At 43.5% G+C, this 12,092-nt stretch overlaps 1 protein-coding gene across 6 annotated transcripts in view; it reads left to right on the top strand.

Annotated features, from left to right (window-relative positions):
- LOC308613962 (WD repeat-containing protein 89) overlaps window positions 1–12,092 on the top strand; it is a 104,787-nt gene that overhangs the window by 79,168 nt on the left and 13,527 nt on the right. The window contains exons 2-3 of one of the 6 annotated variants that reach the window (XR_014015358.1): window positions 812–940; window positions 8,379–8,920. The exons of 4 other annotated variants lie outside the window; for them this stretch is intronic. The gene's annotated coding sequence lies outside the window, so the exon portion shown is untranslated. Of the gene's footprint in view, window positions 1–811; window positions 941–8,378; window positions 8,921–12,092 lie in introns of those variants that run through there. One more of the 6 variants, XM_081228135.1, reaches the window with a different exon arrangement.

Below are 12,092 nucleotides of genomic sequence, written 5' to 3'. Positions count from 1 at the left end.
CTCATTGCGGTGGCCTCTCTTGTTGTGGAGCATGGGATCTAGGGCGTGCAGGCTTCAGTAGTTGTGGCTTGCGGGCTGTAGAGTGCAGGCTCAGTAGTTGTGGCGCATGGGCTTAGTTAGATCCCACATGCCGCGAACTTCCCAGACCAGGGCTCGAACCCGTGTCCCCTGCATTGGCAGGCGGATTCTTAACCACTGCGCCACCAGGGAAGCCCTCAGGATTCCATTCTTGACCTGTTGTTTTATATCATTCTGTATAATTCCCCTTCGCGAGTTTCATCCAATTCCCTAGTTTTTAATTACTGCCCATTTCCTATAGTCTGATGACCCAGTTTTATACTTTCCTCCAGAGCTGTAAACTGGTGTATCCAAATATCTATTTTACATCCTCCCTTGGCTACCCCCATATGTCCCTCCAGCCTGATGTGGATAAAACTGTAAAAGGATTTTAATCTAAAATGGAATTGAAGGATATGGAATGGAGAATCTCACACTTGTGCTCTCAGAACAATGAAACTTAAAGACTGAGAGACTGATTTCCCATAAATGCCTGATTTACAAAAGAGTGAACCTTAACCTCTGACCCATGAATCTCTCCCCATCTTTGAGCCAGTGAACTCTGCATGGCCCCTAATTGGACCCTCCCCTTTTGCACTCCTTGCCCATAAATGCAACCCAGCCTAAACCTTCAGTGGACTCACCTGTAGCTTACTGCAGCATGCATGTCCTGAACTGCAGTATCTCTGCTACTCCAGGATAAACTCGATTTTCGGTAACTCGAGTTTGCCTCAGCTTACCTCTTTTCTTTTAGGTTGACATTGCATGGTGTCATAAGTGATCTGAAGGCGCCAACCACTTGAACTTCTGGGATCAAGTGAGGTTCCTGCACTTGAGTCCTTTGCACTGTTTGCTTCTGTGAGTCGCTGTAACTTTCAGTTTGGTAAGTCTCCTCTCAGATCTCAAGCTACCTCTTTTTGGTTGAGCTGTCTTACTTTATTCAAAATCTAGATAGAGACAGATTGTCTTTCTGGTAAGTACTCTTTTGTTTCTGATAATTTTATCTAGTCATCTGAATGTACTAAAGGTGGCCTCCCCCCTTGGGGAATCCTAGCCAGTTTTTTTTTTTTTTTTTTTTTTTTTTTTTGCGGTACGCGGGCCTCTCACTGTTGCGGCCTCTCCCGTTGCGGAGCACAGGCTCTGGATGCGCAGACTTGGGCAATAGCTCACGGGCCCAGCAGCTCCGCGGTATGTGGGATCTTCCCGGACCGGAGCACGAACCCGTGTCCCCTGCATCGGCAGGCGGACTCTCAACCACTGCGCCACCAGGGAAGCCCCCTAGCCAGTTTTATGTTAAAAAAATTATGGTCCTTCCTCATGTGCATGTTTGACTAAATAGACCAATCTTACAAAGGATAACATAGAACTCCAATTATCATTTTGTGGAAACTTTGATCTCCCCAAACTTGTTTTCTTTGAACTAAGTTAGAAGACCATGGCTACAATCTTAAGCAATCTGAGTGGGATTGTTATTTTAATTGGTATCTAGAGGCTACTAAACATTCAGGATTCTAAAATTGCCTCCTTATTTCTACATTGACTGAAGCAAAATAAACAACCAAAGATGGATAAAAAAATTCCAGAGCCCTTTTCCTCAGTGCTAACCAAGGTCCTTTCTAACCCCACTGTTCCACCTCCTCTGTATCCCTCCTTGCCCCTTCCTGAGTCTCTCCTCTGTCTGAATTTACTTTCGTTCCTCACCAAACTGAGCCCATTAAGATCTTCTTTTTCAAAATGAGACCTTCTGAGCATCCTACTAAAAACTGCCCTAGATTTCCTACGCCCCATGGACAAAGACCAAAAAATTAGGGCTGTAATTAAGGATTTCCCCAAGGTAACTGAGGATCCCCATACATTTGCTGAGGAATTCAGTATTGTAACCCCAACCTACCAACATAGTCTCTCTGGTCTCTATTTATTAGTTCATTTGCTTGTTGGAGAATGTCAGGCCCCACAATGGATTAAAACTGCAGGTTGGGGAAACCCTGAACAACTTCTAGGGTTTAAGCTAAACCAACCAGTAGCCCTTTTATATGGTCAACCTCATCATATAGCCAAAAGGCTGCACAGAACCATCCCTAGAGCCTTCCCCAAACCTGTGGACTGGAATAAAACTCAGGTATGCATCCAAAAGCCTGCCGAATCCTTCCATGACTATTACAACAAACTCCAAATTGTTTCCAAAGAAAATTCTGGACTCCCCATAGACGTTGAGTCCACTCAGGTGTTTTTTTTTTTTTTTAAACAGTATATATTTTTTAAACTAATTTATTTATTTTATTTATTTTTGGCTGTGTTGGGTCTTTGTTGCTGTGCGCAGGCTTTCTCTAGTTGCGGCGAGCGGGGATACTCTTGGTTGCGTAGGCTTCTCATGTTGTGGAGCATGGGCTCTAGGTGCACGAGCTTCAGTAGTTGTGGCTCACGGGCTCAGTAGTTGTGGCTCTCGGGCTCTAGAGCGCAGGCTCATTGGTTGTGGCACACAGGCTTAGTTGCTCCGCGGCATGTGGGATCTTCCCGGACCAGGGCTCGAACCCCTGTCCCTTGCATTGGCAGGCGGATTCTTAACCACTGCGCCACCAGAGAAGTCCCCACTCAGGTGGCTTTTAATTCCATGTGTATAAATTGCCTGCACAAGGACTTATCCTTGTTGGTCAAAAGAACCTGTATCGAATGGGAGACAGTGTTCACCCCTGACCTTGTCAATCTGGCTAATAAATTAGCTCACACCATAGAAGGTGACTCTAGAAAAAAGACAACTAAGATTTTGAATCTACAACACCAACGGATAGAAACTCCAAAGCAAATCCGTCCTACAGAACTATGTCATTATTGTAAAAAACCTGACCATGGAAAAAAGATGGCTACAAATTGAAATCCAAATAGTCACAACCTTCTAAGAACCCATGGCCAAACCCACCCCCAATGATGGGACTCCAAGGACACACAGGGACTGTTCCTTGTTCTGCCATTAAATAGACTGGAGGAAACTACTCTCCAGATCAGGGACCAATTCCTTACAGTATTTTCTTTTTTAAAATACATTTATTTATTTGTTTGTTTGTTTGTTTATTGCTGTGTTGGGTCTTCATTGCTGCGCGCGGCCTTTGTCTAGTTGAGGCAAGCCAGGGCTACTCTTTGTTGCCGTGAGTGGGCTTCTCATTGCGGTGGCTTCTCTTGTTGTGGACCATGGGCTCTAGGCACACAGGCTTCAGTAGTTGTGGCGCACGGGCTTAGTTGCTCCACGGCATGTGGAATCTTCCTGGACCAGGGCTCGAACCCGTGTCCCCTGCATTGGCAGGCGGATTCTTCACCACTGCGCCACCAGGAAAGTCCCTCCTTACAGTATTATTTGACACAGGAGCTACTCTTATAAGTGCTCAACCCCACTACAATTAAACAGTCCCTTTCTTGGAGTAATATGTATGTTCAAACAGTGGGAGTCTTTAAAAAACTGCAATGTGTCCTTATTTCTCAGCCCATATTTTTTTGTCTGGACCTTTGCAAGAAAAATGCCTGCTCCCAAACATTTACTGGGATGAGATTTTCTGGAGAAATACAATGCTGCCTTTTTTTTTTCTCTGAAAAGGCAGAAATATCCCTTGAGTTTGAATTCAACACTTAGGAAAATTTAACCCCTTTTGCCATTATTGGCACTCTACAAACCAAGGCAGTCCAAACTTTGTACTCATCTGTCCTATTAAACCTGGAATTCCCTAATCTTTGGACAAAAGTCTTAACAGAAAAAGGCACAATTCATGGTGCCCCTCCCATTATGATCCGGATTGACCACACAAAACCTCTCCTAAGAATAAACAAATATCCTGTGAATATCCAGGGCGTAAGGCCCATTACAGAGGACCATAAGGCCCAAGGACTTATTATCCTTTGTGCTAGTCCTTGTAATACCCTTATTTTGCCTGTTAAAAAAAAAGGATGAGGATGGAGATTTGTCCAAGACCGTAGGGCAATAAATAACATTGTAATTCTCTGCCGTCCTGTCTTTTCTAATCCCCACATGCTGTTGGTATCCATCCATACTGGAAGCAACTTTTACATTCTAGTCAACTTATACAGTGGGTTTTTAGTGTCCCTGTTGAAAGGGGTAGTCAGTGTCTCTTTGCCTTTACCTGAAGGACAACAGTACATCTGGACAGTCATGCCTCAAGGCTTTACTGAGGCCTTCTTACTTCTCACAAGTTTGAAAGGCTGATTTAAATGACAGAAAATTCTCTGGAGGCTTTCTTGGACTAGCTAGTCATTGTCATAATTGGATCCCAAATTTCTCCTTAGTGGTTCAGCCCCTATACGCCTTACTAAAGAACACCAACCTGACCCCATTGTTTGGATGATCAAGATAGCTTGGGCTTTAAGGTCTTGAAAGAAAGCCTAATAAATCCACCTGCCTTTGGACACCTAAATTATCAGCTACCCATTTTCCTTTTTGTATATGAGAAGGAAGGGAATGCCCTCGGATTACTTACCCAAAAACAAGGGGACTATCACTGACCTTTAGGTTTCTACAGCCAACAGTGAGATTCAGTGGCCTGAGAGTACTCCACCCCCACCCCTTAGAGCGATGCCTGCTTCCACTCTTTTAGTAAAGGCTACTGAAGAGACTGTTATAGGATTCTCCTTGATCATCTTTGTACCTTAGCCTGTTGAGCCTTTCTTAAATTTTGCACCACACTCAAAACCTTTCAGCGAGACGTCTTACCACCTATGAAATCCTCTTACTAACCTTCCCTCATATGACTCTTATTCATTATAACAGTCTCAAACCCTGCTATCCCTCTTCCCTCTTGCATTGATGAAGTTCCCCATGTCTGTTTGACTTTGATGGATCACCTCTTGACCCCTCATGATGACTTACAAGAAACCCCCTTGGTGAATGCTGATCTGGTTAATTGATGGTTCTTACCTAAAAAGTGAGAATGGCAAATTCTGTGCCAGGTATGCCAGGTCATTGAGGCTGCACCCTTGCCTTCGACCACTTCAGCCCAACAAGAGGAGTTACATGCTCTCATTCAAACGTGTTTTAGCCAAAGGCAAGACGGCAAATGTCTGTACAGATAGTTGACATGCCTTTGGTATCGATAGCCCATGGCTTTGGAATGTTATGGAAACAGTGGGGTTTCCTTACTTCTAGTGGAGTTAAAATTAAGAATGGCCCTTATGTCCAAAATTTGTTGGATGCTGTACTGCTGCCAGCAGCTCTAGCTGTCATTAAAGTCCCTGGGCATTCCAAGTCTGATTTTCTGGAAGCCAAAGGAAACCACCTCACCAGTATTCCTGCAAAAAATTCCACCCTTCTGAGATCTATAAGCCAAACCTCTGTCATTGTCCAGAAGGCTACTCCCCCTGGCGAGGACCTAAGGGAACTAGCCAGGGAAGTACAACAGTTGGCCTCTGAAAGAGAAAAACAGAATTGGAAAATCAAAGGCTGTTGGTACTGTGAAGTAAAGGGACTCTGGTTTGGACCCAGTAATTAATTGGTCCTGCCAAAAAAAATCTAAAATTTCCCTTTTTAACTACCATATATGAATTAAACCATTGGTCCAGTGAGAAAATGGTAATATTTATGAATGAATCTTGGTGGAGAAACGTCGGCAAGGCCACAAAAAACACATATCTTGTCCTAAATTCAACCCAGAGAAGACTATCTACACTGCCTGGGGACATTTTGATTTACCCAATAGACCATTTGAGTTCTGGCAGATGGATTTCATACAATTGTCCCTGTCTCATGGATATAAATATATGAGGCTAGTAATGGTGTGCATGTTTTCACATGGACTGAAGCATTTCCATGTAGAAAGGCAGCTGCCTCTTCTGTAGCTAAAGTCCTTTTAAAAAAGATTACTTCCATTTGAGGAACCACCCTGGAACTCCATAGTGACCAGAGAACCCACTTTACTGGACAATTACTTTCACAAATCTGTGCTGTCTGGCCAGTTCTACAACATTTTCATTTTGCTTATCATCCTCACTCTTCAGGACTGGTTGAACATACAAATGGAATTATCAAGATCCATTGGCTAAATTAGTTAAAAATCTCCAAATACCTCAACCAAAAATACTTCTGCTGGTTCTTCTAAATCTTGGACCCGTTCCATTCAGGATTCATAAGCTCTCACCCTTTGAAATAATTATAGGACAGCCAACGCATCTACTCCCTGCTTCCTTTGACCTACAAATAATAAATGGGGATATATTTCAGATTTGCAAAAGTCTAATTAAATCCGTTGACAATAATAATGCTTTGGAGGAATAATCTTTCCACAGCATGCTCCCAGGAGACAAAGATGTCAAACACCACACTTCGCAGCCTGGTGACTTCGTCTGTTGGAGAAGGCATATCCATAAAGTTTCCCTCCAACCCTGTTGCAAGGGCCCCTACCAGCTGTTGCTGACTAACCCCTGTGTCGCTAAACTCCAAGGGATGGACTCCTGGATTCATGCGTCTCTTCTATAAAAAGGCCCGCAGGGGCTTCCCTTGTGGCGCAGTGGTTGAGAGTCCGCCTGCTGATGCAGGGGACACGGGTTCGTGCCCCGGTCCGGGAAGACCCCACATGCCGCGGAGCGGCTGGGCCCGTGAGCCATGGCTGCTGAGCCTGAGCGTCCGGAACCTGTGCTCCACAACGGGAGAGGCCACAACAGTGATAGGCCCGTGTACCGCAAAAAAAAAAGGCCCCCAAACTTGAGTACATCTGCAACCTAACTGGTGATTCAAAGCTAAAATTTTCTACTGAAGCAGATGACATCAGAAGTAGACAGCTTTCCCAGGATATCCAGACAGGCCTGTGTCATGCTGCTTAAAGTTCTAATTGCCCTTTCTTTGGCTTTCTTGCTGCTCATTAGCTTTAGCGCATCCCTTGGTGCACCTTACCAAAACTCCCTGATTCTGCCAGCCTTACGGATTGTTTGATTTGTGCCAGAGCTAATAACATTCATGATGAACCTGAACTGGTAACCTGGCCATTAACCTTAGAAGGATGGCGAAATCTGTCTGGCAGAGATGTAGGCTTTTCCTTTGGTACCTTTGAAGAGGTGCATGTTCTTCCTTGCAGCAAATTGGCACCAGACATTACAGCATTCCATTGGGTGCCCCCTGCCCATAAAGGAATACCCCTTAATCAAGTCTGGACTCTTACCCAAAATCTTTCTTTGTGTTTCGAAAACATTTATGGTACTGGCAAAACTCTGGCATCCCTCCCACTAAACGCTTGTAACTATACAATTCTATATGACTCAGATGATCATGAATTCACTCCCTGCTGGAATCAAGAAGACTAAATGTCTCCTCCATTAATGTATCTCTGTGGTGGGATAATGAAAATTATAATGGTACCAGGGAATGGGAAGCGGATGTGCTTCCTTTCGATGGTACTTAATAGGGAGTTGATCAAAAATCTGGTGAATGGTGGGAACTTAATTCAACTTACCTTCTCCCTGGAGATTCCCCAGACCTCCATGAGAAACTCACCCGCAATAATCAAACTCACCTGTTATTCCAAATGTATAGAAATTTAAAATGTTCTTACAGCCATTCCCACCATGCTGACTGTCATGTGCTATGTGTAAATGACCATGTTTTTGATCCTGAGAGCTCTTTTATACCAGGAAAAAAAAGGGGGCCCACGTAACATCCTGTCTTTAGAAAACACTGGTTATTTCTTTCTGTGCAGAAACACTCCTCCTTAAATGGAAGGGACGTTGTGGAGTCGTTGCCCTTCCACTGCCTATGTACCCAGTCTGGGTTCTTTCTCCTAACAACTTAAAAGAGCACGTCAAAGCTGGGATGGATATAATTTTGAATGGATGCCCACAAATAACCCCATAGTAGATAGAAAGGGGTTTGGGCGTGCCTTTGCCTGAGTCTTTTTCCCCTTGGGTTGGAGTAACGGACTTGAAAAAGCAATTTGAAACCTCTCTGTAGTCATGGCAACTACCTTTCATGCTTCTCTTAGAGCCTTTGAAAATCAACAAACCCAAACAGACAGCCTAGCGCAAGTAGTCTTACAAAACCACAGAGCACTACACCTCCTCATTGCACACTAGGGAGGAACCTGTGCTCTGCTTGGGGCAGAAGGCTGTTTTTATGTTAACAAATGGGGAAAAATAATGCAAGAAATAAAAAATGATGGACAGTATCAATCTGTTAACTGAAATAGGCCAAGCTTCAGGACTTGGGACATTCTCAACCTATTAAATATAGGTAGCTGGGGAAACTGGTTGAGAAGTTTGTTCCGGTCAGTAACCATAACTGGACTTCTGACCCTGGGTGTCATCCTCCTAATGAAATTTCTGCTGTCTTATTTCAGTAGGCAAATGTCTTTCCCTCAGATGTACGTACAGGATAAAGTTCCTAAGGCTTATCATGAGGCTCAATTGACCATGGAAACCAACCTGACCACCTTAGAGGACTATGACTGAGATTCCCCATGTTGTTCAAATGAAGCCAAAAATCCACTTGCCATTTCCCTCTTCGGTGGAACAGAACATCTTAGAATGGTCCTCTGCAGCTCCAAGGGACACACAGCCCAACATCTAACAACATCTCTGACTAAACAAATGCCCACGCAATAAGGTTGATCAGCGATACTGTCTGAGAAAGATCCTGCTCAAGCGAGGGAAGAGTGAAAGGATTTTAATCTAAAATGGAACCAAAGGATATGAAATGTAGACCCATTCATGTGCCCTCAGAAAAACAAAACCTAAACACTGAGAGACTGATTTCCCATGAATACCCGATTTAGAGAATTATCAAATTTACAGATTTATCGAAACTTAACCTGTGACTAATGAGCATCCTCCAAGAATCTCTTCCCATCTTCGAACCAGTGACTTGCTGCATGGCCCCCAACTAGACTCCTTTTTTTTTTTTTTTTTTTTTGCGGTACGCGGGCCTCTCACTGTTGTGGCCTCTCCCGTTGCGGAGCACAGGCTCCGGACATGCAGGCTCAGCAGCCGTGGCTCACGGGCCCAGCCACTCCGTGGCATGTGGGATCTTCCCGGACTGGGGCACGAACCCGTGTCCCCTGCATCGGCAGGCGAACTCTCAACCACTGCGCCACCAGGGAAGCCCTGGACTCTCCTTTTTTGCACTGCTTGCCCATAAAAGGAACCCATCCTAAACCTTCAATAGACTTGCCTGTAACTCGTTGCAGCTTGGCTGTCGCAAATTGCAATTACTCTGCTGTTCCCAAATAAACTTGATTTCTGGTACCTTGAGCTTCACCTCTTTTCTTTTAGATTGACTTTTTTTTTTTTGGCTGCACTGCAGCGGCATGTGGGATCTTAGTTCCCTGACCAGGGATTGAACCCGCGCCCTCTGCATTGGAAGCATGGAGTCTTAACCACTGGACTGCCAGGGAAGTCCCAGAGACAGACATTTTATTTTCCTAACTGATCAGAGATTGACATTTTATTTTCCTAACTGATTTTCAGAAAGCAGAGAAGTTTAAAATTTTAATTAATTCAAGTTTTTCTTTGCTGGTTTGTGCTTTTGGATTCTAAGAAATCTTCACCTAACCCAAGGGTCATAACTTCTCTGCTTCTTTCCTAGAAGTTTTGTAGTTCTTGCCCTCACATTTAGGTCTATGATAATTTTGAGTGAATTAATAGTGCTTGTTCAGACCTCTCCTTTGTCTGATGTTAATAAGCCACTGCAGTGTTGGGCCTGGGATGCTGGAGGGCTTTCCTCATTGTCCTTCTCCACTCGCAACTTTTAGCAGGCACTGCTGGCATGTGCCAGATAGGGGATTTCTCACCATGCTGTTTCTCTTCCAGCAGTAGACTGTTGATGCTTTTTACTCCGTGTGAGAATCGTGATGGAGGCAGAGGGTCATTCTCCTCCGTGATGAGTTGTTTGTTTTTTCAAATGTATACATCTGTGCATAATCACGACTCACAGAGTTCTCTTGCTTTCTTCCCCAGTCCGGATTCCCCCAAAAGATAACCAGTATTCCAGTTGCCACCATTGTAGATTTGTTTTACCTGTTCTTAAACTTTATGTAAGTGAAATTCTGTAGCAACGTTTTGTGTCGGGCTTCGGTCACTAAACAGTTCTGAGATTCATGCACCTTGTTGCGTGTACCAGTGGTGTGTGGGTTTTTGTTTTGTTTTTTGCTGTGTATAATTTTATTGTACTAATATACCACAGTTTATAAAGACTATTTAAACCGTTGGATAATTGTCTAATTATCTAATTAATCATCTTGTAATTATCCTAAAAGTAACATGCCAGTGGTCTATTCACTTTGTGGCTGAGGCCAGAAACCTAAGAATCATCTTTGACACTTCTTCTCATACCCCTCTTGAAGTCTAATGAGAAAATGCTGTTTATTCCTCTTTCATACTTGTGGCCTGAATCCAGCGACTTCTCCCTACTTTGGTATCTCTTGCCCAGAATTGTGCACAAGCCTCTTTACTACTTTCATTCTTGCCCTAGGTCTGTTCTCCAGTCAGCGGCTGGAGGAATCTCTTCACAGACGTTTCTCACCTGCTGTCAACATGCAGTGGCTTGCTTTCTCTCTTGAGAATAAAATCTGAAGTCCTTACTGGGACCTGCAAAGCTCTTATCTGACTGCAGCTACCTCTTCAACCTTATTTCCTACATCCCTTTCTTTCTCTGACTCAGTGTTAGCTGCACTGGCCCACTTGCTATTTTTCTCTGCCCAGGAGAGAAAATTATCTTCTGCCCATTTTTGGATTGGGTTGTTTGTATTTTTGATATTGAACTGCATGAGCCATTTATATATTTTTGAGATTAATCCCTTGTCGGTTGCTTCGTTTGCAAATATTTTCTCCCATTCCAAGGGTTGAATTTTCGTTTTGTTTATGGTTTCTTTTGCTGTGGAAAAGCTTTTAAGTTTAATTAGGTCCCATTTGCTTATTTTTGTTTTTATTTTCATTTCATTATTTTTCTCTTGGTTCACAAGTTCCAGTACTTTGCTCCCTCATTTTATTCTGGTCTCGGCTCAAATCTCACCTCATGAGAGAGGCTTGCCTTTAATGACCAAATCTAAAAGGCTATTCCTGCCCCATTTCTTGCCTTACCCAATATTATTTTTTATCACTATTTTCATTATTATAATTAGTTATTTGTCTATATATCTGTCTGTCTCCCCGCTGCTCTTTGTTGAGAGCAGGGACTTTGCCAAATCCAGGGTGTTTTAGGCCTGTCATGTTAGCCATTCGAGAATCGTTTCTGAATTATTGAATAGGGATTTAATGATTTTTTTAAAATATTTATTTATTTGGCTGTGCCAGGTATTAGTTGTGGCATGCAGGATCTTTAGTTGCTCCATGTAGGATCTAGTTCCCTGACCGGGGATCAAACCTGGGTCCCCTGCATTGGGAGCATGGAGTCTTAGCCACTGGACCACCAGGGAAGTCCTAGGGATTTAATGATATTGCTTATCAGTTTCTAACTATAACATAATATTCAAGTGGATTGTTCTTTGATAATGTTAACATCATTCTATTATAGGTCATTACTCTTTTTATTCCCCCTCCCCCTTCCCTTTTTTTGCAGTTATTACAGAGAGCATTTGCTTAATTTCTTTTTTTTTTTTTTTTTTGCGGTACGCGGGCCTCTCACTGTTGTGGCCTCTCCCATTGCGGAGCACATGCTCCGGACGCGCAGGCTCAGCAGCCATGGCTCACGGGCCTAGCCGCTCCCTGGCATGTGGGATCTTCCCGGACCGGGGCACGAACCCGTGTCCCCTGCATAGGCAGGCGGACTCTCAACCATTGCGCCACCAGGGAAGCCCATTTGCTTAATTTTTAAAAGCATCTATTGAGAATTAGAAAAAGAAGTAGTAAACATAGAGTACCAATTCAAGAATTGGATTATTCCACATTGCTACTATCTGTTCCAAATTAAGACATCTGGTGACTGAAGAAGTTTGGTTTCTTCTCTGTTTGGTTAACCAGCTGGTTGTTTTGGAAAGGCAAAGGCAGTTCATTGTTCTTGTTGAAAGAAGCTGGGTATTCATAGACTTACTATAAAGGGTGACTTTGGGGTGAAAGAT

The sequence above is a fragment of the Mesoplodon bidens genome, assembly GCF_964165515.1.
Source record: "Mesoplodon bidens genome assembly, chromosome: 3".
Taxonomy (NCBI): Eukaryota; Metazoa; Chordata; class Mammalia; order Artiodactyla; family Ziphiidae; genus Mesoplodon; species Mesoplodon bidens.
The sequence above is the reverse complement of the archived record's forward strand: the minus strand, read 5'-3'. Positions and strand labels throughout refer to the sequence as shown.